The following is a 27,433-nucleotide window of genomic DNA, read 5'->3' as shown; positions in this document are numbered from 1 at the left end:
GAACCAGAGATCAAATTGTCAACATCCATTGGATCATTGAGAAAGCAAGAGAGTTCCAGAAAACATCTATCTCTGCTTTATGGACTATGCCAAAGCCTTTGACTTTGTGGATCACAACAAACAGTGGAAAGTTCTTTAAGAGATGGGAATACCAGGTATGCAGGTAAAGAAGCATCAATTAGATCTGGGCATGGAACAACAGACTGGTTCCAAATCGGGAAAGGAGTATTTCAAGGCAGTATATTGTCATTCTGCTTATTAAACTTATATACAGAATACATCATGAGAAATGTTGGGCTGGATGAAGCACAAGCTGGAATCAAGATTGCAGGGAGAAATATCAATAACCTCAAATATGTAGATGACACCACCCTTAAGGCAGAAAGCAAAGAAGAACTAAAGAGCCTCTTGATGAAAGTGAAAGAGGAGAGTGAAAAGGTTGGCTTAAAACTCAACATTCAGAAAACTAAGATATTGGCATCTAGTCCCATCACTTCATGGCAAATAGATGGGGAAATAGTGGAAACAATGGCAGACATTAATTTTGGGGCTCCAAAATCACTGTAGTCGTATATGGATGTGAGAGTTGGACTGTATAGAAAGCTGAGTGCCGAACAATTGATTATTTTGAACTGTGGTGTTGGAAAAGACCCTTGTGAGTCCCTTGGACTGCAAGATCAAACCAGTCAATCCTAAAGGAAATTAGTCCTGCTATCCATTGGAAGAACTGATCCTGGAGCTGATAACTCCAGTACACTGGCCACCTGATGTGAAGAACTGACTCATTTGAAGAGACCTGATGCTGGGAAAGATTGAAGACAGGAGCAGAAGGGGATGACAGAGGATATGATGGTTGGATGGCATCACTGACTCGATGGACATGAGTTTGAGCAAGCTCTGGGAGCTGGTGATGGGCAGGGAAGCATGAAGTGCTGCAGTCCATGGAGTTCCAAATAGTTGGACATGACTGAGCGACTGAACTGAACTGAAGGACCTATTGTATAACACAGGGAGCTATACTCAATACTCTGTATGACCTACATGGGAAAAGAATCTAGAAAAGAGTGGATGTATGTATATGTATAACTGATTCACTTTACTGTAAGCAAAACTAGCACTGTAAATCAGTTATACTCCAATACATTTTTGTAATGTTTGTCCTTTTGTGGTTTTATTGTTGCTTGCTTACTCTTTTAATTTATGCTGTAAAGAGAAACAGAAAATAAAAATTCACTTAACAGATAGACTCTGAAATGCCCATACTGCTTCCAAATACATGAACTACTCAGGGAAATTAGTAAAACACTCAAGAATCCAATTTTGCTAGAAATTACAGATCATGTAATCCATATAAATGGACAAACTCCTCACAGAAGAGCAAGCAGATCATAAAGGCAAAATAAAAAGGCAGAAGCTATAAACTTGGTTGCACCATTTTTTTAAGAGTCAGAGGAAAAAAAAAAAAAGACTTGACAAAGAGTGGATAGAGAGGTCTGATTAATATCAAGGAGGAAGTGACAGTAAAATCAAAGAGAGTATTTAACGGACAGAAGGGCCGAACAGTAAAGGGATATGAAATTGGAGGTCACTGACTTTGGAAATTAAGGACTAATTGCTGTCTTGTGATAGCTTTTTAAAATTTATTTATTTATTTTAATGCTGGTGGATAATGTAAACTAGATTGCAATGGACTGAGATGTCAACTGGAAGTGAATGTGTCAAGAATGGGTTAGAAATGGTAAAAAATTAATGTGTGGTTTGAGAGGACAGCTTATTCTCAAGAACCATTTAGTTTTGGTTTTGGTTTACAGGGTTTTATTTTCTTTGCATGTGTTTTTTTTCTGGTGCATATCTATAACATAGCAGTAATCCAATTAGTAATCTTTCCCATTTTTCCATTTTGATCTAAGTTACTTTCCTGTCAATCTGGTTAAGTTGAAGGCTTTATTTTGATTAGTTTTTGGAAATATATCTCACTGAATTACAGTGGATAATTTATTTCTGGCATCTCCCTTCATATTATTTTTCACTCTTAATGTACAACCACGTTAATGATTGGAGGGAGTCACACCCTCTAACAGCTTTTTCATGGTTTAATTTAACCTCAATATTTGAAGGGAAGCTAAACTTACATTGGAAAAAATTAAGATATGAAAAGTCTAGTTATTTAGGTAGATAATCCAATATCACAGCACTTTTTAAGAAATTATGGCATACTAACATTTAAAAACTTGTAGAAACAACATTTTCACCTTCTCTAAAAGATCATAAAATATAGTTAACACTCATTTTGCTAAGGGGTGTGAAAATGATTAAGTGATTAATCAAGCCAATGATGCAGTAATATAGGTGTATGCTACCTTTCTTATTGCATTTTATCATTTAACCAGTAAAAATGCACTATCACACTATGATACAAACTTTTATTTTTATCAAAATCTTTCCTATTTTCCTTTTCCCTGAGTTTGCAATTGCTGTTACAAACCATCCTGAAATAAATATCTCTCATTGAAGTCAACCTAAATTATTCTGATGTCCATATGTCATTTTTCAGATATAAGCCTGAGACATCATTAGCACTAATGATGTGAGGCTGCTTCTTGTTGATACCTATTGCTATTTAATGACCCAACTACCTGAGGCAGTTTTGATAACTTGAAAAAAATGATAGAAAATCATCGAGCATTTGCTCCAGGAGAGATTTGATTACAAGTTGTTGACTAAGCAAGCCTACATAAAAGGTTTTCTGCTATCCTAGCAGAAATGATGAAAAACCTAGGCCTTCAAATTATTTTTGCTTGCCTCAAATGCAAATATTAGGTATTACATTTCAGTTATAGTTAATATTAATTATTTACTTTTTCATGTTTAATGGAAATGAAGGTTATATGTTATTATCAAGTTTTTTTTCAACTCTCTTGCAGAGGCACACACTTATAAGGAAATTGATTTTATGCACTAAGATTTTTCTGGTTAAGAAAGTGAATAGAATGTGGCCATAAGTACATGGACAACTTGAATATATCATTGGGACAGCTAATATTTGTCCCATATTACCAGCTCTTCTCAAATTAACTCGACATGGTATCTTTTTATGTACCAGTCATAAACATTTATAAAATGATTTCCTTAATAAGATGTAGTGACTCAATCAACTGTTTGAATTTCAGGTTGTGACCTGAGTCCTCAATGTTGGTGAAGACCATGTTAAAAACATTTTCAGTAGCAATTTCAAAACTGCAGCAGGAACAGAAAAACATGTTTCTTCAATAACAAAATTTATTTAAAATCATTAACCTAATTAACATTTTCACCTGGTCTTCATTTAATGTGCAAAGAGGCAGTTGACGATAATAATTACACAACTACAAACTAAGTGGTCAATTAGATACACAATTACCCAATTTGCATGCACGGAAGTGAATGTTATCACTAAAGGTATTCCTAAGCATTAAAAAATATAATATACAAACAAAATTTAGTCTATTATTAAACAATGTAATCATTATTTTTTTTTCCTAAATGTGACCTGAAGATATTCTCTCAAACTTACTAATAAAATAACCCTCACATTACAAATAAGGGAAGAATGATACAGGTATTTTGAGAGATTAAGCTTATTGTTTTTTTGCATATCACCATTTCAGCATATCATCCACTTATTCAAATCCATTCATACAATTATCCATTTATTCCTTTATAATTGATACATTGAATACTGAATCTTCTACTGCAAGATTCTATTCTGTGTGTAATGCAAAGATTAAGACTCACAGGGTACTGTGTTTAGTACCAAGGGGTGATATAACATACATATGTGTCAGAGAGGGTAAAAGCAATAATAACAGCAAAAATAAAGTATGTAAATAGCTTTTTTTACATATGAAATAAAGTTTACTTTGAAAGAATTGAGAATGTTAAAGATACTTGATGGGACAGTGAGAACAGTCCATTAACTCACCCAATGATTCATAAATATCCATCAGTTACCTACTGGATATATGTCATTGTGCTAAGAGATGGGGATAAGAATGTCTGTTTAGAGGGTTTTTGTAATCAAATACTTAATCCTACTAGCAAGCTAGCAGTGGATCTTTCATCTTCCTTTAACTAGTTGAGTTTCCACAACATTTTTATAACAGAGAAAGTATATGGAATTCAGTTTAGGACTCTAACAATACATATTTTATAAGGGATTTTAGTTGTTTAGAAATCAGAGTTTTCACTTGAAAGTAATATACACATTCCACTTCATTTTTATATAATAAAATATGGAAATAATGTAACCAGGTCAAACTGCTCTAAATTCAGAGACCCGGGATGTCTCCTGAATGAACTTCAGTAAATCTCCTCCATATTATCCAATATTTAAAAGGTCAAGCCTACAAACTCAGGGAAAAATCGATGCCAACACAATTTTTTGAGGATTTTTTGGTACCAGAATTTTCTACAGATTTTCATGTAATCAGCACTGACTGACATATTCCTCTAGTGGATCACACTTTAAACTTAAGAATTTAACTCTCCCTATATTATAGACCTATGCTCATTCAATTCAGTTCAGTCACTCAGTCGTGTCCAACTCTTTGCGACCCCATGAACCGCAGCACGCCAGGCCTCCCTGTCCATCACCAACTGCAGGAGTCTACCCAAACCCATGTCCCTTGAGTCGGTGGTACCATCCAACATCTCATCCTCTGTCATCCCCTTCTCCTCCTGCCCACAATCCCTCCCAGCATCAGGGTCTTTTCCAATGAGTCAGCTCTTCGCATCAGGTGGCCAAAGTATTGGAGTTTCACCTTCAACATCAGTCCTTCCAATGAACACCCAGGACTGATCTCTTTTAGGATGGACTGGTTGGATCTCCTTGCAGTCCAAGGAACTCTCGAGATCTTCTCCAACACCACAGTTCAAAAGCATCAATTCGTCAGCACTCAGCTTTCTTCACAGTCCAACTCTCACATCCATTAATAACTACTGGAAAAACCATAGCTTTGACTAGATGGACCTTTGTTGACAAAGTAATGTCTCTGCTTTTTAATATGCTGTCTAGGTTGGTCATAACTTTCCTTCCAAGGAGTAAGTTTCTTTTAATTTAATGACTGCAATCACTATCTACAGTGACTATGGAACCCCAAAAAATAAAGTGAGCCACTGTTTCCACTGTTTCCCCATCTGTTTGCCATGAAGTGATGGGACTGGATGCCATGATCTTAGTTTTCTGAGTGTTGAGTTTTAAACCAACTTTTTCACTCTTCTCTTTCACTTTCATCAAGAGGCTCTTTAGTTCTACTTCACTTTCTGCCATAAGAGTGGTGTCATTTGCATATTGGAGGTTATTGATATTTCTCCTGGCAGTATTGATTCCAGCTTGTGCTTCACCCAGCCTAGCGTTTCTCATGATGTACTCTGCATATAAGTTAAATAAGCAGGGTGATAATATACAGCCTTGACGTACTCCTTTTCCTGTTTGGAACCAGTCTGTTGATCCATGTCCAGTTCTACCTGTTGCTTCCTGACCTGCATACAGGTTTCTCATCCCCAAGAAAAAGAAATGCAAAAAAACAAAATGGCTGTCTGAGGAGGCCTTACAAATAGTTGTGAAAATAAGAGAAGCGAAAAGCAAAGGAGAAAAGGAAAGATATACCCATTTGAATGCAGAGTTCCCAAGAATAGCAAGGAGAGATAAGAAAGCTTTCTTCAGTGATCAATGCAAAGAAATATAGGAAAACAATAGAATGGGAAAGACCAGAGATATGTTCAAGAAAATTAGAGATATCAAGGGAAAATTTCATACAAAGATGGGCTCAATAAAAGACAGAAATGGTATGGACCTAGCAGAAGCAGAAGATATTAAGAAGAGGTGGCAAGAATATACAGAAGAACTGTACAAAAAAGATCTTCACGACCCAGACAATCACGATGGTGTGATCACTCACACTCACCTAGAGTCAGACACCCTGGAATGTGAAGTCAAGTGAGCCTTAGGAAGTATCACTATGAACAAAGCTAGTGGAGGTGATGGAATTCTCGTTGAGCTATATCAGATTCTAAAAGATGATGCTGTGAAAGTGCTGCACTCAATATGCCAGCAAATTTGGAAAACTCAGCAGTGGCCACAGGACTGGAAAAGGTCAGTTTTCATTCCAACCCCAAAGAAAGGCAATGCCAAAGAATGTCCAAACTACCACACAACTGCACTCATCTCACACACTAGTAAAGTAAAGCTCAAAATTCTCCAAGCCAGGCTCCAGCAATACATGAACCATGAACTTCCAGATGTTCAAGCTGGTTTTAGAAAAGGGAGAGGAACCAGAGATCAAATTGCCAACATCCGCTGGATCATCAAAAAAGCAAGAGAGTTCCAGAAAAACATCTATTTCTGCTGTATTGACTATGCTCATTAGGTAATCCAAAATATTTGTTACTTTCTCATTCAATAACTTGAGAGCCTGAATTTCTCAGGATCCAGTACTATAAAGTAAGCTTGTACCCAGTCTTCACTATTGACCAGTTTTATCCGCAATTACATTTTGAGCAATTAGCCTGGATTATTTGGTACTTTTATTGATACTTTATCAGGCTTTCTCTCAACAGACAGGGATCAATTATAGGTTTAACTGCATGAAGTTCATATACAATTCTGGCCACCAAACTTGTACCTATAGTTGAACACTACCAAGAAAAGCAGATCAGAATAAAGGTCCTCTAATAGACGTGGAAACACTTTATTTTCAGTTTATACAATTGTTACTGTGGTTAGGTCACACAGTAAGTGTGTTTAACTTTTTAATAAACTGTCAAAAATGCTGATTTCTCCTTGAGCTTCACAGTTAAAGGATAATACTGTGGTACTATTAAAATAATAATAACAGGGTTTCACACACTGGAATAGATCTTTAATGACAGTATTTCCAGAAAGAAGAATCAATGGTTTTGGAATATGGGCTTTTGTTATTTATAGGTATGATTCTAAAGTTTTCAAATGAGCATTGAATTTATCTGACTCATTTGCAAAGGTAATCATATCACTATCAATTTTTTCTTGGAAGATAAAACAGATACGCACACCATGCAACTTTAATGTTGTCTTGAAAATATTTTTTAAACTGAAACTGAAGTTTGGTTTATAATTTCTTTAATAGCTTTAAACTAAAATTATTCTTAGTGTAATAATACTTTGATTCTCAAATTATTTTCCATTCATATACTATTCTATTTTTTTCTGGGGTATTTATGCTCTCGACTTTTTTTTTTTTTTTTTTTGCTCTCGACTTTTTATACTGAGGTTGGATGGTCTTCTTTTAGCAATATCTTCATTAGGGTCCTCAGTTTTCACAAGAAGTCACTCTTCTAAATCAGTTGGGCATTAAAACATATATGTTATTGAGAAATTCAATACTATTACACTTTTAATTTTATAATTTTGAATAATTTGAAGATTTTATTTGTCATTTCTTCCAGATTCTTAAACTTAATGGTTCAGAAAGGTCACCTTGAGTACTTGCTAAAAATCTGAATTATCTAACATTAAATTAATAGACCAGGGCTGGATCTACAACTTTTTTATATTAAGAAAGTATCACAAATAATTCTTATACTGTGGATAGGGGCTTAAGTTCGGTTTATATATATATACACATATACATACATATATATATGTAAGCATATATATATATGATTATAGTACATATACTATAACTATAGTTGTACTATCTGTCTTAAGCCATATGTGTGTGCTAACAGGATATTGTGCGGTTTTTCTTTGGCATAATTACATTGACACTAGAGGTAATGTAGCAAAGTGGACAGTGAAAATGAAGGAAAGTGTTAGTTGCTCAGTCATCAGACTCTTTGTGATCCCATGGACTTCAGAGTCCACCAGACTCCCCTATCCATGGATTTTTCAGGCAAGAATACTAGAGTGGGTTACCATTTCCTTCTCCAGGGGGATCTTCCTGACCCAGGGATTTAACCTGGGTCTCCAGCATTACAGGCAGATTCTTTATCATCTAAGCCAACAAGGAAGCCCTAAAGTAGACTGTAGTATGCACCTAAATAGTGTTTTCTTTTTGAAGAGTTTTATTGAGACATAATTTACAGAATAATCTACAAAGATCAACTGTATAGCTAACATATACCCATGAAATAGTAACCACAATCAAGATAATAAACATATTCATCACTTTCAAACTGTTTTGAACTTTATAAACCCTTTATAAACTTTATAAACCCTTGCTTTGTCCCTCATCAATCCCACTTTCTCACACAACCATTCATGTATTTTCTGTTACCATAGAATTTAACAGAAGTATATGGACAGAGGAGCCTGGCAGGTTACAGTCCATGGGGTCACAAAAGAGTTGGACATGACTTAGCCACTAAACAACAACAAAAATTTCTACAGCAAATATGCTCTTTGCACTTTTGCATGATATTTTGAGATTCATCAATATTGTTATGTGTATTGAATGTTCATTATATTATATTGCTATGTAGTATTCCATTGTCCAGATAAAGCTTTCTCCAGTTGATGGATTATTGGATTACTTCCAGTTTGTGGCTAATACACACAAAACAGCTATTAACATTTGTATACACATCTTTGTATTGAAAGCTGCATGAATAACTACATTCACTTTGGTAAATAGCTATATATAAAATGGCTGGGTTATACAGAGGATAGATGTTTAACATTTTAGGAAATTGCCAAAGCTATTGGAACGTTTTATGTTCACATTAGCAATGTATGACTACTTCATGGCCTCCACTTTGCTTATAAACATTTGATATTAAACGCCTATTATAAAAGCTAAAATTAAAAAGCTAAGTCTGCTCAAATATTTTAAAACCATTGTTTCATTTCTTACTGAATTTTGAGAGCTTTTAAAAATGTATTCTGAAGACAAGTATTTTATCACATAAAGTTCAAAAAATATTTTCCCCTACCTATGCTTTATTCCAAAAATTGCTTTTTTTTTTTTTTTTTAGTTTTAGGTTTCATTTAGTCATTAATTTTCAGCAGTGTAAGGTATCAGTTCAGTTCAGTTCAGTCACTCAGTCATGTCCGACTCTTTGTGACCCCATGAATCGCAGCACGCCAGGCCTCCCTGTTCATCACCAACTCCTGGAGTTGACTCAAACTCATGTCCATCGAGTCGGTGATACCATCCAGCCATCTCATCCTCTGTCGTCCCCTTCTCCTCTTGCCCCCAATCTTTCCCAGCATCAGGGTCTTTTCAAATGAGTCAACTCTTCACATTAGGTGGCCAAAGTATTGGAGTTTCAGCTTCAGCATCAGTCCTTCCAATGAGCACCCAGTACTGATCTGCCTTAGGATGGACTGGTTGGATCTCCTTGCAGTCCAAGGGACTCCCAAGAGTCTTCTCCAACACCACAGTTCAAAAGCATCAATTCTTCGGCACTCAGCTTTCTTCACAGTCCAACCCTCACATCCATACATGACCACTGGGAAAATCATAGCATTGACTAGATGGACTTTTGTTGGCAAAGTAATGTCTCTGCTTTTTAATATGCTGTCTAGGTTGGTCATAATCCTTCCAAGGAGTAAGCATCTTTTAATTTCATGGCTGCAATCACCATCTGCAGTGATTTTGGAACCCCAAAAAATAAAGTCTGACACAGTTTCCATTGTTTCCCCATCTATTTCCCATGAAGTGATGGGACTGGATGCCATGATCTTAGTTTTCTGAATGTTGAGCTTTAAGCCAATTTTTTCACTCTCCTCTTACACTTTCATCAAGAGGCTTTTTAATGTAAGGTATAGATATACCCAAATGAATGCAGAGGTCCAGAGAATAGCAAGGAGAGATAAGAAAGCCTAAAGCAAGAAAGCCTTCTTAATGCAAAGAAATAGAGGAAAACAATAGAATGGGGGAACTAGAGACCTTTTCAAGAAAATTAGAGAAACCAAGGGAACATTTCATGTAAAGATGGGCACAATAAAAGATAGAAAAGACAAGGACCTAAGAGAAGAATATAAGATTAAGAAGTGGCAAGAATACACAGAGGAACTTTACAAAACAGGTCTCAATGATCTGGATAACCACAACGGTGTGGTCACTTACCTAGGGCCAGACATCCTGGAATATGAAGCCTTCAAGTGGGCCTTAGTAAGAATTACTAAGAACAAAGCTAGTGGAGGTGAGGGAATTCCAGCTGGGCTGGAATTTCAAATCCTAAAAGATGATGCTCTTAAAGTGCTACACTCAATATGTCAGCAAATTTGTAAAACTCAGCAATAGCCACAGTACTGGAAAATATCAGTTTTCATTATAATCTCAAATAAAGGCAGTGCCAAAGAATGTTGAAATTACCATACAATTTCATTCATTTCACATGCTAGCAAAGTGATGCTCAAAGTCCTTCAAGCTAGGTTTCAACAGTATGTGAACAGAGAACTTCCAAAGGTACAAGCTGAATTTAGAAAGGATCACAACGAACTGTTGAAATTTCTAAGAGATGGGAACACCAGACCACCTTTTCTGCCTCCTGCAAAACCTGTATATGCAGGTCAAGAAGCAACAGTTAGAACTGGATATGGAATAATGGATGGGTTCAAAATTGGGAAAGGTGTATGTCAAGAATGTATATTGTCACCCTGCTTATTTAAACCTGCATATTTTATATGCAGAGTACAATATGAAAATGCCATGCTGGATGACTCAGAATCTGGAATCAAGATTGCCAGGAGAAATATCAACAACGTCATATATGCAGATGATAGTGCTCTAGTAGAAGAAACCAAAGAACAACTAAAGAGTCTCTTGATGTGGGTGAAAGAGGAGTGAAAAAGCTGGCTTAAAACTCAGCATTCAAAAAATGAGACCATGGCATCAAGTCCCATCACTTCATGGCAAATAGATGGGGAAACAACGGAAACAGTGACAGACTTTGTTTTCTTGGGTTCCAAAATAACTATGGATGGTGACTACAACCATAAAATTAAAAGACACTTGCTCCTTGGAAGAAAAAACTATGACAAATCCAAAGAGTGTATTAAAAAGCAGAGACATCACTTTGCTGACAAAGGTCTGTCTAGTCAAAGCTATGGTTTTTCCAGTTGTCATGTACTGATGTGAGAGTTGACCATAAAGAAGGCTGAGGGTCGAAGAACTGATGCTTTCAAACTGTAGTGTTGGAGAAGACTCTTGAACAGCAAAGAGATCAAACCAGTCAATCCTGAAGGAAATCAACCCTGAATATTCATTAGAAGGACTCATGTTGAAAATGAACCTCCAATATGTTGGTCACCTGATGTGAAGTGTTGAGTCATTGGAAAAGACTGGTGCTGGAAAAGATTGAAGGCAGGAGGAGAAGGGGAAAAGAATGAGATGGTTGGATGGCATCGCTAACTCAGTGGACATGAATTTGAGCAAACTCAGAGAAATAGTGAAGGACAGGGAAACCTGGCGTGTATAGTCCATGGGGTTGCAAAGAGTTGGACATAACTTAGAAACTAAACAAGATATAGCTCAATCTTTTTAAAACACAGATATCTAACAATTTCAGACCATTAGTTTACTTTTATCGCTGCTGGCAGGTATAAAATTTAGGTAATTTAAAAATGTATCATACTACCTGATGGTTTGTTTATTGACAATTGCATCAAGAATTTGTTGAAGCATTAAATGAGACCAAAATAACATCTTATCATTTCATTTTAAAATAGGTTTGGATAATAATAAAATGAAATAAAATGCAATATTTGCAACTCCCAATGCCAGAATAGACATATGCTCTTAAAGCCTTAAATTTGTCATAGAGCTTTTCCTTTTTTTTTTTTTTTTTTAAATTCTGAAGTTTAAATTCTTCTTGGGGGGGAAATACTGAAAGATATACTTTTTTAATTCTTGTAAATAATCCTGGGTCAAATGATACTACATAAAAAACTAGAAGAATAAAAAAAATTGAAATTCTATGCATTTCTATGAATATTGTATATAAAATTGAATAGGTCTCCCTATTTAGCTTTTAAGTTTTTCCTACAACCTAAGAAAGCTGCTTTAATATCCTATATGTAAATGATTCCTATAAATTATACTGCTGCCTTTTAAAAATTTCAACAGATCATTGCTTACAATTTTATCCAATCATACTGCTTCTAAAAACTTTTCAGAATTGTTTTGTTGGTAAAAAACTATAAAATTAATATGGCATTATTTGTGGTAGGAAACAAAAAAACAGTTCTCCTACATAGCATTATAATTTCATGTAAATATCACTTTGAATTTATTGCTCTAAAAATTCATTGTTTTAATAAACAGTATCTTGGGATGTATTTAAAAAGACTTAGTATTGTAAAGTGATTAGCCTCCAACTAATAAAAATAATTGGGGGAAAAAAAAGGATTATAATAAAAAAAAAAGACAATATCTCTGGGGAAAATCCATATATATTTTTAAGTTTTATATTTCAACTAATTCACATTATTAATATTAGAAAAATGCATGTAGGGATGAATAAACAGAAAAATAAAATATGTATGCTCGAGTGCTGTCAGTGTTACTGGAACACTGCAATAAAATTTCTTCAATGCATTTGCCCTCTCCAGTACTTCAAAAAATATTTTAAAATTAAAAATGTACAAAAGTTTAAACAAAGGTACCAAAAAATCATAGTAATAAAAGAAATGTGTGATATTATTGGTAGAGATGATAAGTGCTTTGAGAGTTCAAAAGAGAGAGAGCAATTCATCCAGTTCAACACTTCTACAGTATAACAGGAAAATAGACTGAGAGGTTAGGTGAAGTAGCCAAGCTCACACTGCTGGTTAATGGCCCAAATATTTCTCTGTGATAAGGAGATCCTTGTGAGTCCAGACATCATAAAAATTTCTAGTACTTCTTTGAAAATTCAGCGTTTCTCTTACATGAACCTGAAATAGAACTGCACTAGAAATGACTTTATTTCTACCATATTTTAAAATATTATCCACAAGATGAATTTAATCAGGAGAACTGTGAGAAATGAGTTATCTCCTAAACAGGCAACCAAGAAAAATGATTTGGGAGCTTTTAAAGATTAAGCAAGGATGGTGAATATTACTGAGAAGAAAACTAAAACTCTAATTGTTAAATATATCTTATCATTTTTCTTTCAAAAAGACCAATCTGAAAGTGAATTCCGTCATTTGTTGTCACAGAATACATTTTAAAGTAAAATATTAAATTCTAAATGATATAATAATTATTAGTTATAATATAGGCAAATGTATAAAATATTTTGTATATTTACATTCAAATGCATTTAGATCATTATATAATAATGCATGTAATTATGTATACATACAATTTTATGTATATACACATAATTTGTAAATTTTATAAAAATAAATGTGTATATTTGCTTTTTACAATGTTATGGCAAAATACTGAGTGACTTAAACAGTAAAATACACCACAAACTGAGTGGCTTAAACAATACAAATTTATTGTTGCACAGTTCTTGAGGCTAAAAGCCTCAATTCAAAGTGTTGACAGAGTTCGTTCAAAGACTTCTGAGGACTACATCTCTCCTCTTAGCCTGTAGAGGACTGTGTTATTCCAGTGTCTTTACGTAGTCTTTTAGTACTACATAAAGTAGTTTAGTCCTTATGTTCAAATTTCCCCGGGGCCCGATATGAGGTTTAGCACTACAATGCATGTTTTTGGGAGAAGGAAGATATACCTCACGCCAATAGCATGAGGTTATGGTTATATAAAATTGTAAAGTAACATGAATATTTTTATATCACCAGACATAATACCCAATCAATTGATATCTATCTATACAAACATCCTGAAGATTTCTTTAAACTTAGCATCTTCCAGCTTTAGTCTATCTATTAAATATTTTAATTATTTGATTTAGATGTTCCAGGATACAACCCCTTTTGCTGATTTGAGCTTGCAACATAAAAAATTTAATCCCTTCTATTTCAGAATTTGTGACACTTGAGGAAATCTCTGTGTTCAAAGCTGACTGATTTGGAAGAGGAATGTGCACCAAGTCACTTCAGTCATGTTCGACTCTTTGAGACCCCATGAACTGTAGCCTGCCAAGCATCTCTGTCCATGAGATTCTCCAGGCAAGACAACTGGAGTGGGTTACCATGCCCTCCTCCAGGGTATGTTCTGGACCCAGGGATAGAACCAGAGTTTCATGTCTCCTGCACTGGCAGGCAGGTTCTTTAACACTAGCACCACCTTGGAAACAAGAAGAAAGCCTGTTATAATTTGGTCATCATGCTATGTCCAGAACAAATTGGAAACATGGAATTAACCCAACTGTTGTTATTGGTTGTGCTGTGGACTTCAGAGCATTCCGATTTTGGTGAGAAATTCCCAGAAAAGATGAGGCAGCTTGGCAGACCAAGATGGAATTTTTAATTTTACTTCCAGCTTACACAAGCAAAAAATTACTTATTTAAATTAAGTTAAAGTAATAGTGACTTTTCTTCCCCTAATTCATTAGCAGTATAGTAGTATATGTTAGATTTGTATATAAATATCCCAAGAGATTTGCCATTGTTTAAAAACCCTTAGGGTTTTATTTTATTTTGTTGCGTTAGAGTCACAAGAGCTTAGACATGGAAGATATAAAGTATCTTTTAGATAAGCATTCTTGTGAAACACTAAGGGTTTCAGAGAAATAACAGCTTTTAAGAGCCTTTCTGAAAAAAGTTGAAGTGTTAGTTGCTCAGTTGTGTCCGGCTCTTTGTGATCTCATGGACTATAATCTGACAAGCTCCTCTGTCCATGAATCTCCAGGCAAGAATACTGAGTCCTGACCAGGGATTGAACCCAAGTCTCCTGCATTATATGCAGATTCTTTACCCTATGAGTAACCAGGGAATCCAAGAGCCATTTCACTTGTTCCCAAAGAACCACAGAATGTCACTAAGTCATTTTCTCAATTTGAGATCATTAGCTAAAAATGACAACTAAAAGATTAATTCCTTTCTTCAACATGCAGAAAGAAGTATTCTATCTGAAAAAAATACTAACAGAGATTCATATAGAAGGCTTAAAAAACATTGCCATGTTATACAATATTATGTCTGAAGTTTAGCTTCATAAAGTAAATTGAGAGTACTGGGGACAGAAGACCCTATGTGAATGGCTAATTTAGCTGCCATTTAGTTTTTACACACTTCAGAATAGAATTTTAATTCACAGTTATAAGATAGCATATGAATTGTAAAAGAACAAGATGAACAAAATCTAGAAATATAATTAGGGTTAACAATACATTATCAGTAGAAAAGAATCATTATAATTTGTTAAAATATCAAGTTGTTTTCACTGGTTTTAAACTTAGCCATTCATGTTATATGTATCATATACATATAATTTATATGTAGTTTATATTTGTAGTTTATAACATGAAAAGTATATATAGTTTATATATATGCAAATTATATACTATTTGTTTTTAATGTTTCTAATTGTATGTGTTAATATTTATAAATACATAAATGTATTTATATACATGTGTATATGGAGAGAGAGAAAATGATTATCTATTCAGTCATACTTTTAAAAGAATGAAATTTTAGAATCATAAAAGCACAAAACTCTTAGCCATGGCAAACCAATTCCTCTCATCCTACAGTGGCTTGTTTCATTTTAGTTGAAAAGGCAGAAGGAAACATTCTGTGACCTGAGATTATGAACAAAATTATAAAATAAAAGACATTTAGGTGTCAATCTTAATATTTTGTTCCAAACATAAATCAATTTAATGTTTCCCTGGAACTTTTAATCACCCATTAATCCTTTCTTCTCATTTTCTGTGGTAATTGTATTTATACTATTAAAACCTTTAAAATAGACTTAATCACCAATACCACCAAGCCAACATATACTAGTATTTAAACCATGGCAAAAATACAACAGTTTTAGTGTAAATCTCCTAGGAACAGAAGCCTGTGAACATGAGTAGACTATAGACCTCCTTTTTGGAGCAGTGTTGGGCAGGGTGGGGGTGGGCACTAACCTTTTCCATTAAGCATTTACAACTGAAAGAGACTAATATTTTGACCTTTTGTCAAGTTGACCAAATTTAAATTTATTGTGAAGAATCATTCTAAGATTGATTGCAATTATTTTATTTTTAATAATTGATACAATTACTGATTTTATAGAAGTTTTATAGAAGTATGTTGAAAATATACTCAAAACTATTGATTTAACTTTCAAAACAGGTTTAATTCCTTAAGCCTACTGTCTATTTCCATTGGCTTAATTAAACCTACTGACTATTCCATTGGCTTAATCAAAATAACCCTGAACATTCTTTGGAAGGACTGATGCTAAAGCTGAACCTCCAATACTTTGGCCAGTTGATGTGAAGAGCTGAATCAATGGAAAGACTGATGCTGGGAAAGACTGAGGGCAAAAGAAGAGGGCAGTAGAGGGTGAGGTGGTCAGATGGCATCGCTGACTCAGTGGACATGAACTTGAGTAAATTCTAGGAGATAGTGGAACACAGGGAAACTTGACATGCTGCAGTCCATGGGATTACAGAGAGTCAGATATGACTTAGCAACTGAACAATAACAAATGGAAATAAATTTTCAGGTTATCTTAAAAGACATTCTGTCATATTTCCTAAAAGAAAGATTAGTATGCTAAGTTTATACTTGCTGTGAGACTCTTCAAGTCAGTGAGTCGACATTTTCTTGAATACCTACTGGATTCTGACCTATATAACTATTCTTAAATTAAAAAAAAAAGAAAAAAAAGCAAGCAAAACAAAACAAACAAACAAAAAAACTGGAATAGAATTTCCATTTTCTTATCTTTCAAATTATCTTTAATTTCTGAAATAAGTATATTTCACAAGGAAAACAATAGAGGCTTGAAGATTATTTAAATATACACCAAATGCTTGAAATTAAAGATTTCTTACTCAGATATTGAAATCATCTCAGTCTCTGAGAAATATTTGTCATGCTATTTCAGACCTACAATACAGGTTATTTGAGAATGAAGAGAAAATGGAGGAGACAGAGAAGGTTAAGAGACGATATATTGTGCTACTCCTATTTATGCCAGTTGATTCAACAATAAACATTTATTGTGTTTCAAACATGTGGTCCAGCTTTTTATCAATCACTTTCTTTCACATTTGTTTCACTCTAGATACAAATTCTAATTCATTTGTTTACTATTGAAGGAATATATAAGTCCTTTAAAGAAATGCCCTGGTTCTTTTATCTGAATCTCAGTGCCTGGCAGAGTCACTGGAAGGGAGGTCACTCAAAAGTATTTGTTAAGAGCAGAAATTTAAAAGGAATGTCATAGATTGATTTTAAAAATCAAGAAAATTAATTGACAACCTATTCAAGGTAGAATTCACTATTCACTCTTCATTTTTTTAGAAAAGCAATTCATTGATATTATAAATCACAAAGGAAGAGTGGAAAAAGTACAAAAACTTACTCAAAAGGTAGCAGCTGAAAGGGAAGAGAGAAAGGGAGGAAGTGAAGGAGGAAGGAAGGATGGAAAGAAGATGAGAGATAGTGAGAGAGATAGACAAAGGGAGAAACAAACTTCTATTGAAATTCAAATGTGAAGAGTTAAGTTTAACGCTCAAGCTATTAACTCATTGAATTCTGAAATCTGAAAATAATTCTATGCAAAGGTTAGTATTCTTTTCTACAGAAGAAGATCCTGAAAATCTGAGAGGTTACAAGACTTCCTCAACATGAGAGCTTACTAGCCATGAATCAAAACCACACCTTAATACTTCATAACTTGCTGTATTGCCACTATTCTGTTTTGAACATATGCAGTCTGTATTGCTAGACTTTTCCAGATAGAGAAAATTAAGTAAAGTTTAAATTTTCTCTCTTTGATTTTTAATTTTCTGTAGACTCTGACTCTGTGCAGAACCAGACCTGTGCAGAGGGTAGGGTCTTGCAGAGCTGGCAGGAGAGGGCACATTGAGATAAACTGAGCACACATTAATGGGAAATAAGACTGACTCTGCTGCTCACTTCAAAGGCTAGACTTGATGCTCCCATTTCTGTGGAAGCTGGGACAGTGAAAATAGGGAGAAGATGCTCACAGAAAGTTTTTAACTATAGGCATCTGCAAATGTAAATTGGAATACAGCCAAGATGAATAGAAAACAATTTGTTAAGAGAATACAAAGCCCCTATTGCTCTTTCAACATAGAATCATACTCATTTAAAATATTATGTCCGGGTGACATATTTGGAGGATTAGAGTTAAACTAACCTAGAGACACATTATGAAAACAGCAACTTGTATTTTATTTATACAATATATATATTTTTAAAGAAAGTACATTTTTGCCCCTATCTAATTCACTATTATTTCTGGATAAATGCTCAAAAGGTTATGGTTTATTTTGGGTGTTTTCCCAGACTACACACAAAGTCCTTGTATTTAACTGATGCAGCTATTAAGAAGAGTCAAGGTAGTATGTGGAAGGAGTATAAAGGGCTGAGAATACAACAGACTTTATTTCAACACTAGGTTCTGTTACTTACTATCGCTGTGACTTTGCATACATGATATAAATATGTTGAGTTTCAATCCCATATACTGCTAGTAACAGTAATATTTTCCTCACAGATAGAGAAAGAAAAGTGAAACCACTTTGTGAATAGTAATATGTTATAAAAATCCCCATTGTTCTCGTTATTCATATTTAACCAAATATATCTTAAGTACTAATTTCTGAACCAGCACTGTGATAGATACAGCAGACATACAATAGACTTTTAAGTCCACCACACTTGGTTAAGGGCAGAGTCCCAAAAGACTGCTTCCCATGTCAGATGTCAGTCACAGGTTTGGATCTCCTGTACCCTTGATTCACTTGCTATTAATATAAAACTTAGGATGCCATGACCTCCTCCTTGGGTTGGGTAATCTGCTATACGGACTCGCAGACCTCAGAAAAGCACTCCACTAATTATTACCAGTTTATTATAAAGGATACAACTTAGAAACAACCAAATGGACAAACTTACATATGAAAAGGTTTGTAAGAAGGAACGTGGAGTTTCCCTGTGCTCAAAGAGCACCATTCTCCAGAATCTCAATGTATTCAGCAACCTGGAAGCGCTCCAAATCTCCTTCACTAGGTTTTTTATGGACTTTCCATTATATAGACAAGATTAACTAAAATCTTTGGCCACTGATGATTAACTCAGTGCCCAGTCCATCTCCCACCTCTAATGGTTTTAGAGTTCCAACTCTCTGGTCATGTGGTTGGTTCCTCTGGCAACCAACTCTTATCCTCCAAATTTTACCTAATTAGTTTAAACTCAGGTTTGGTTAAAAGGGCAATTATGAGCAAGAACATATGCTCTTTATACCTCTATGACTTAGGAAATTCTAAGGATTTTAGAAGCCCTCTGCCAGGGACCTGGAACAAAGATTAAATATAAATTTCGTATTATATCACAGATAGAGATTGCATTAGATTTCAGCGTGAGTGATGAGAGAAGAAATGAAGTGAGGAACTTTTCAATAATCGATGGTATGGGGAGTCAGGACTAGAAAGGCTATGAAGGCTGAATTAAAAAGAGAAAAATGTTCTGTAGAATTGTATGAAGTGTTAAAAGTATTAGTCTCTCAGTTGTATCTGACTCATTTGCCACCCTATGGATGAGGCAAGAATACTGGAGAAGGTTGCCATTCTTTTCTCCAGGGCATCTTCCCCACCCAGAGATAGAACCTAGGTCTCCCACAGTGCAGGTGGTTTCTTTACCATCTGAGTCACCAAGGAAGCCACTAGGGAAGCCCTTTATTTTAAATGAATGGTTAAAATGAGCAGGACAAATCCATAGGCTTAGAGAAACTCAGGCAGAGATGACTCATCACAATGAAAGAATAATGACAGTAGTTGTCCTTGGAGTCAACAGTGACTTTTACTGGCTACTCCAAAGTGTCCGTGTAGCAAGTGATTTCATGTCTTTAAGGATTGGCTCTCAATTAACAAGTTTGAACTTCTTGTCCCATCCAAGAGCCCCTTGTCTTTGATTCTCTGGAAGGCCTTAACCCCTGTCCTGATCTGGGCTCCATTCAGATATCCACATCATCAGAATGGGTCTCACTGATTAGTCTTGGAGCCCATTTTCAAGAATTCTGTCTGAAGACAGAGATTTCCTTATAAAGGAAAGGAATAAAGGAAATCATTAAAAAAAAAAAAAAAACCCAAAAGAAACATAAAGATGTCATATACAGAAATCAATATACTATTTTTCCCCATTATTTTTGCATACTTATCTGTTTACACTGTCAGAATGGACATTTCTAACAATTTCCTATGCCTGATGACAAGTCACAGGCAAGGGATTGTGGCATTATGAGCAAATACTTTATGTTATCAGGCTGCCAACAGGTACAAATGAAACACTTTTCACCAAAGGTGTAGACTCCTTGTGAGGAGAATTACAGGCTGTGAATTAAAAAGCATTCCTCTACATGAGATGTGTGTTCAAGTGTAGAGCCTGAAACCCATGCCTTGAGTTTTGCATTGAAAGATGAAGACATGATTGATAGATGACAACAAATAGAATAATATCTTGAGGTAAAAAGAACAGGACATGCCTTCTAAAACAAAAAGGGCATATAAAACTGGATATTTTTAAGTTATATTTTTATGTAATACTGAGCTATATTATCATAGCATTGAGACTAACAAACTCACCAGAAGACATTATATTATATTGCAACTAATAGGTATTTTGAAATGTGCTTTGACCTTAGATAAATAAGTTGCTTCCATAAAGCATTACTTAACTCTAGATTTAATTTATTATAAAATTCTAGATATTTCTGTTCTTTGGATATATATGTAAATAACATTTTTAGAATGGCAAAGCTATAGATTCTAGTTTGTTAAATAATACATATGATTTAGGATAAATGTATAAAATACTACTCCATGTTTTAAGTGTGGAAAAATACATCAGGAATACAAATTGCTTGGTTTAAAAAGACATAGTATTTATACAGTGAGATCTAAAATTTGGAAGTTTTATATTTTATTTAGAACTTCTTATTCTGTAACATATCTCCTTAGGCTTCATTTCCTCTTAATTCTGAAAAACAGCATTCTTTATTCATGTACTGACTGATCAAAGACTCATATGTAGCACAGTTTAGATGAGAAAAACAGATCTTGAGATTCATAAGCCCAATTCATGAAAAATTAATAGGGTCAAATCATATTGTTTTCCATATTTTGTTTGGAAAAACATGAAAAAAAATAAAATTGAGGACAAATAATACCTCATATAATTTTAAAGAGACAGTGATATTTTTAACCGATAGACATCACCTTTATAATACTACCTAAAAAATAAAAATAAATAGGAATACATTTTAAGAAATACAGTTTTTATTTTTCTTGATCTAACTAAATATTATTCCATTTAAAACCCTAGTTATATTATCTTACAACTTACATAAAAAATTCCTGAATTAGAACAATATTATACCAGATACTGGTAGAATTTAAGAGTAATCAAATAAAAATAAGTCACCACTGTGGGAAATTTCATTTTCAATATGCTTCCATTTAGAGATATGGACCATGATAACTGGTATCTGAAATACAGTGATCGATGTGATAAAATCCTGGAAAGTATTTTGAATTAAAAATAAATGAGCTAGACCCCAAAAGGAAGTTACAGAAAACAAAATAAATGCTTTATCAGCACTAGAGCAAGCTACATTACTGAGGGATTGCTGACACTGGAAAAGATAAAGCATTAATACTTAAAAGGAAGTGTGTCAATGCATTTTATTATTTTTGTCTCAATATAAATGCATGTAAAATTCTGAAACTGGAGTGAGCAAAGCAGAAGTCTGTTGGCCTGGTATGTGTATGCTATGTTGTCAAGACTGTCTCCCTGAACCAGTCTGATCTCAGGGGACATTTGCCGACAGCTATGGAAATCATATTATGGAGGCTGCCTGCAGAGAGACAACTTTCATACTGTAGCTTGTGTTATGTGAAAACTACCAAGCAAAACCAAGATCATGGCATCTGGTCCCATCACCTTATGGCAAGTAGATGGGGAAACAGTTGATACATCTGTTTTGGGGTGGGGGGCTCCAAAATCACTGCAGATGGTGACTTCAGCCATGAAATTAAAAGACGCTTGCTCCTTGGAAGAAAAGTTATGACCAACCTAGACAGCATATTAAAAAGCAGACACACTACTTTACCACCAAAGGTCTGTCTAGTCAAGGCTATGGTTTTTCTGGTAGTCAGGTATGGATGTGAGAGTTGGACTGTGAAGAAAGCTGAGTGCTGAAGAATTGATGATGCTTTTGAACTGTGGTGTTGGAGAAGACTCTTGGGAGTCCCTTGGACTGTAAGGAGATCCAACCAGTCCATCCTAAAGGAAATCAGTCCTAGATGTTCATTGGAAGGACTAATGTTGAGGCTGAAACTCCAATACTTTGGCTACCTGATGTGAATAACTGACTCATTTGAAAAGACCCTGATGCTGGGAAAGATTGGGGATTGGAGGAGAAGGGGATGACAGAAGATGAGATGGTTGGAAGGCATCACTGACTCAATGGACATGAGTTTGAGTAAACCCAGGAGTTGGTGATGGACAGGGAGGCCTGGTGTGCTGCAGTTCATGGGGTCGCAAAGAGTCGGACACGACTGAGCAACTGAACCTAACTGAACTGAACCAAGCACCTATGAGATGTCAGTTGTTCTAAACCACAGAGAATACTGCAGAAAAATGAAGCTTGTATTTTTGCTGTGCTTTGCTTTGAACCAATGAAGCATACTTTTTATTGCTCAATTTGATCAGTATTTGATATTATTGAGAGCAGAGTTGCTCAGCTGTGTCACTACTGACATTATAAACAGGATAATTCTTTGTTGTGGGGAATCTTCTAGTGCATTGCAACGTGTTTAGCAATATTCTATTCCTGATGTCTACCTACCAGATGTAGGGGCACCCCTGCTCCTGAGTTAAGAGAAACAGAAAAATATCCAGATATTACAAAAGAATAACCACTTTCAGGACAAATTTTCCCTTACTGAGAACCACTGTTCTAGAATAATGATGTTAGTTATAGCAATGTGACAAAAAGTTTAATTGATTTATTTTTACTTCTGTATCATTTCCATAAAAAGGAGATTTTTAATAGTACTTATATTAAGGGACTGACAAAGCATAAGTGACAAAATTAATAAAAGTGTAATGTACATGAGTGTGCTAAGTTGCTTCACTCGTGTCCAACTCTTTGAAACCCTATGGACCATAGACTGCCAGGCTCTTCTCTCCATGAGATTTTCCAAGATCTTTCCCCCTTGCCTTCCCCCACCCCCTCCATTGAACCTTTATGTCTTATCTCTCCTGTATTGGCAGGCAAGTTCTTTACCACTAGTGCCACCTGGGAAGCCCAATATTTTATATTGAGTAAATAAAAGCTGAATACTCATTGGAAAGACTGATGCTGAAGCTGAAACTCCAATACTTGGACCAACTGATGTGAAGAACTGACTCATTGCAAAAGACCCTGATGCAGGAAAAGATTGAAGGCAAGAGAAGACTGGGACAACAGAGGATGAGATGGTTGGGTGCCATTACCGACTCAATGGACATGAGTTTGAGTAAGCTCCAGGAGCTGGTGATGGACAGGGAAGCCTGGTGTGCTTCAGTCCATGGGATCACAAAGAGTCATACACGACGGAATGACCAAACCAAAACAAAAGCTATTATTATTGATCATCAGAACTTCTAATATAACTTCTGTTATCATAACATGCTTTTAGCCTAAGTTTTATTTTTAAAAACTTTTACTTGCACTTAAGTTTAAAAAAGAAAAAGAATGTATGGAGCTGCTTCTTTAAGTTTTATTCTCTCATAAAACATTATTTGAAAGAAGCAAGAGTTTAATCATATAATCTAAAGTTAAGAGCCTAACAGTTGCCGTGTTAATAATAAATTTAATAAGTAAATTATATTATTCATTTTGTTCAATGAAACATAATATTAAATTATATCACATTATTAGAAAAGGAGCCTGATGATGGATATATTAATAGAAACTCGCAATGTTGTCTTTTTTTTTCAATTAGTACACTGAATCATTCTGTTAGGTAGTTAGAATAGGGAAAAGGAGTCCAAAATAGCGGTGGCTAAAAGACAACGAAGGGAAAAGCCCGCAAAAATAGAACAAAGAAAGGTCAAAGAAAGGTCCGAGGACCAGAGTGAGGACTTCAGGTAGAACAGCACTCCTGGCTGAGCCCAATTTGCATAGGGCAGGACCAGGGGAAAGAGAACATATAAAAGGAGGAGCCAAGCACTCACTCTCTCTCTCTCCCACGGGCATACGCTCTTTCTCTCTCTTGCTCTCTACCCCAGTCCCCTCACCCCCCCCCCCCCCCCCCCCCGCATGTGCTGGTGCACTCCTCCACTCTCTTCTCTTCTTCGAGGATAGATTCTCCTGCTATCTTCTAAATAAAATACAGCTGTAACACTGATTTGTCTAAGAGCTATGACACGGTTTGTCCAAGACCCGAGAGCTGTGAGGCACCGAGGGCTTTAATGTCAGTCGCTCCAAATCATTGTTGTGGTGAGACAAGAACCGAGGAGCATACCCTCATCTGAAAATTCTATAATGCTTTACTCACTCTATACCACTTCATTATTCATTACTTTCTCTGAATGTTGTAAGTCAGTTTTAAAATTCCACTAATATAAAGATGTTCAATTTACTTCAATTTTAACTTTTAAAAAATATTCATATGTGAAATGAGCACTTGAGGAAATCTGAAGATTTATACTATTTATTGGTATTAATTTTTTACTGATAAGAAATATACTGCTTTTAAAATCTTGTTATCTTTTATTTATTTTTCTATCTTGGTTTTCTGCAATGTTATTACAATAGGTTTAGGTCTAAGTTTTTATTTACCCTGTTCAAGGCTAAGTGTGGTTCTTCAAATTTAGGATTTGTATCTTCTGTTTTTGTAATTTTAGATATTTATCTGCCATTACTGTTCATGGTACTCTCAAGGCAAGAATACTGAAGTGCTTTATCATTCTTTTCTCCAGTGGACCACGTTTTGTCAGAACTCTCCATCATGACCCGTCCATCTTGGGTGACCCTACATGGCATGACTCATAGTTTCATTGAGTTAGACAAGGTGGTGCTCCATGTGATCAGTTTGGTTAGTTTTCTGTGATTGTGGTTTTCATTGTCTTCTCGATGAGGATAAGAGGCTTATGGAAGCTTCCTGATGGTAGAGACTGACTGAGGGGGAAACTGGATCTTGTTCTGATGGGCGGGGCTGTGTTCAGTAAACTTTTAATCCAATTTTCTGTTGATTTTCTTCATGGCTGTGTTTCCTCCCTATTGTTTGACCTGAGGCCCAACTAGGGCGGCCATAATGAAGATAATGGTGACCTCCGTCAAAAGGCCCAATGCACGCATTGCCACACTCAGTGACCTGACCCCTGCAGCAGGCCACTGAGGACCCACACCTCTGCCACAGACTCCTGGACACTCACAGGCAAGTCGGGGTCAGCCTCTTGTGGGGTCGCTGCTCCTTTCTTCTGGGTCCTGGTGTGCACGAGGTTTTGTTTGTGCCCTCCAAGAGAATACTTTGGCAACCTGATGTGAAGAACTGATTCATTTGAAAAGACGCTGATGCTGGGAAAGATTGAAGGCAGGAGGAGAAGGGGATGACAGAGGGTGAGGTGGTTGGATGGCATGATTGATTTGATGGACATGAGTTTGTGTAGGCTCCAGGAGTTGGTGATGGACAGGGAAGCCTGGCATGCTGCAGTCCATGGGCTTGCAAAGAGTTGGACACGACTGAACAATTGAACTAAACTGAACTGATCTGCCATTATCTTAAAATATTTCATCTCCTCATTTATTTTCTTATCTTTTTACTGCTTTATTTTATCATTCATATGTCTTTGCCTGGGCTCCCTTGGTGGCTCAGTGTAAAGCATCTGCCCGCCAATACAGGAGACATGGGTTCAATCTCAAGTTTGAAAGGTACCCTGGCAAAATGGCAATCCACTACATTGTTCTTGCCTGGGAAACCCCATGAATGGAGAAGTCTGGCAGGCTGCAGTCCATGGTGTTGCAAAAGAATCAGACACCACTTAGCTACAACAACATGCCTTCACTTTGCTGATATATTTCTTTCCTTTACTCTTCAGTGCCACACCTTTGTACTTTATACTATCTTCCACTTCAATAATTTGCTCTTGTTCTGCAACCTATTGTTTAATCCATAGTTTAAAATCAGCCTTGATATCTACATTTTCAAGTCTAGAAGATATTATTTCAAATATGACTCTTTTTTGTTATGTCTCCCTTTCATATTACTTTAAATTTTAATCTGTTTGAGTTAAACATTATTCCTTCATTACCCCTTTCACATGGTTCTGTTATCAAATCTTCATGTTATGTTACTTATTCTATATATTTTGTTGGGCTACTTTTCCTCATATAGTTTATATGCTGTTATTATTAGTATATGTTTAATATTTTATTCCTTCCTGGGGATTGGGCTCAAATAGGGTAATAGCAACATCTTTACAAAATATATCTGCCAGATCCCTAGGAATTTCACAGGTTCCTAGTGAGGTATTTTATTGATATCTTGATTTGTTCATGTACCTATGTGTTTTACTCGCTTGGTCACATCTGACTCTTTGTAACCCCATGGAACACCCACCAGTCTCCTCTGCATATGAAATTCTACAGGTATGAATACCAGAGTGGGTAGCCATTCCCTTCTCCAGGGGATCTTCCCAACGCAGGGATTGAACCTGAGTCTCCTGTACTGCAGGCAATTTCTTTACCATCTGAACCACCTGGAAAGTCCATGCTTGTACCTAACAGATTATAAAAGTCCAGGAAACCACACCCATGCTGCTGTAGTTTTCTGTAATACTTATCAAAGAGAATTATATTTTTTAGCACTCAGAGATATTAGAAATGCAGACAAGCTTCTTCCTGACAATAGTTTTATTCTTATCATAGCTTTATGGCTATTGGCGGTTCTCATAGGTTCCCAGGTTTACTCATAAATCTCAATTTTATCTATCCATTTCACACTGGTTCAAAGCTACATTACCCAAATCGGTCTTGGCATCAAAACTCAAAACTGAATTTATAGCCATTCTGTGTTATTGGAACACACATCTAGACTCCCAGAGCATTAGGTTGTGCCCTTAATACTCTGGCTTTGGGTTCTTGCCCCGTTTTGCTACTTGGGAATATTCCCCTTACTTTCTTCTGAGATTGGCTGTAATTCACTGGCTTTTGCTTCAGCTGCTCTATTTTTTGTAGCATTTATACATGAATGGAATGGAAGCCAGTATGTGTCAACTCAGTTCACTATGTTACCAGGGTGCTCCTCCCTCTCTTATTTAAATACACAAATCTAA

At 35.6% G+C, this 27,433-nt stretch overlaps 1 protein-coding gene across 5 annotated transcripts in view; it reads right to left on the bottom strand.

Annotated features, from left to right (window-relative positions):
* The window catches only part of CADM2 (cell adhesion molecule 2), a 1,197,963-nt gene that overhangs the window by 797,542 nt on the left and 372,988 nt on the right, over window positions 1-27,433 (bottom strand). The gene's annotated exons all lie outside the window — the stretch shown is intronic.

Source organism: Cervus canadensis, chromosome 27 (assembly GCF_019320065.1).
Source record: "Cervus canadensis isolate Bull #8, Minnesota chromosome 27, ASM1932006v1, whole genome shotgun sequence".
NCBI lineage: Eukaryota > Metazoa > Chordata > Mammalia > Artiodactyla > Cervidae > Cervus > Cervus canadensis.
The sequence above is the reverse complement of the archived record's forward strand: the minus strand, read 5'-3'. Positions and strand labels throughout refer to the sequence as shown.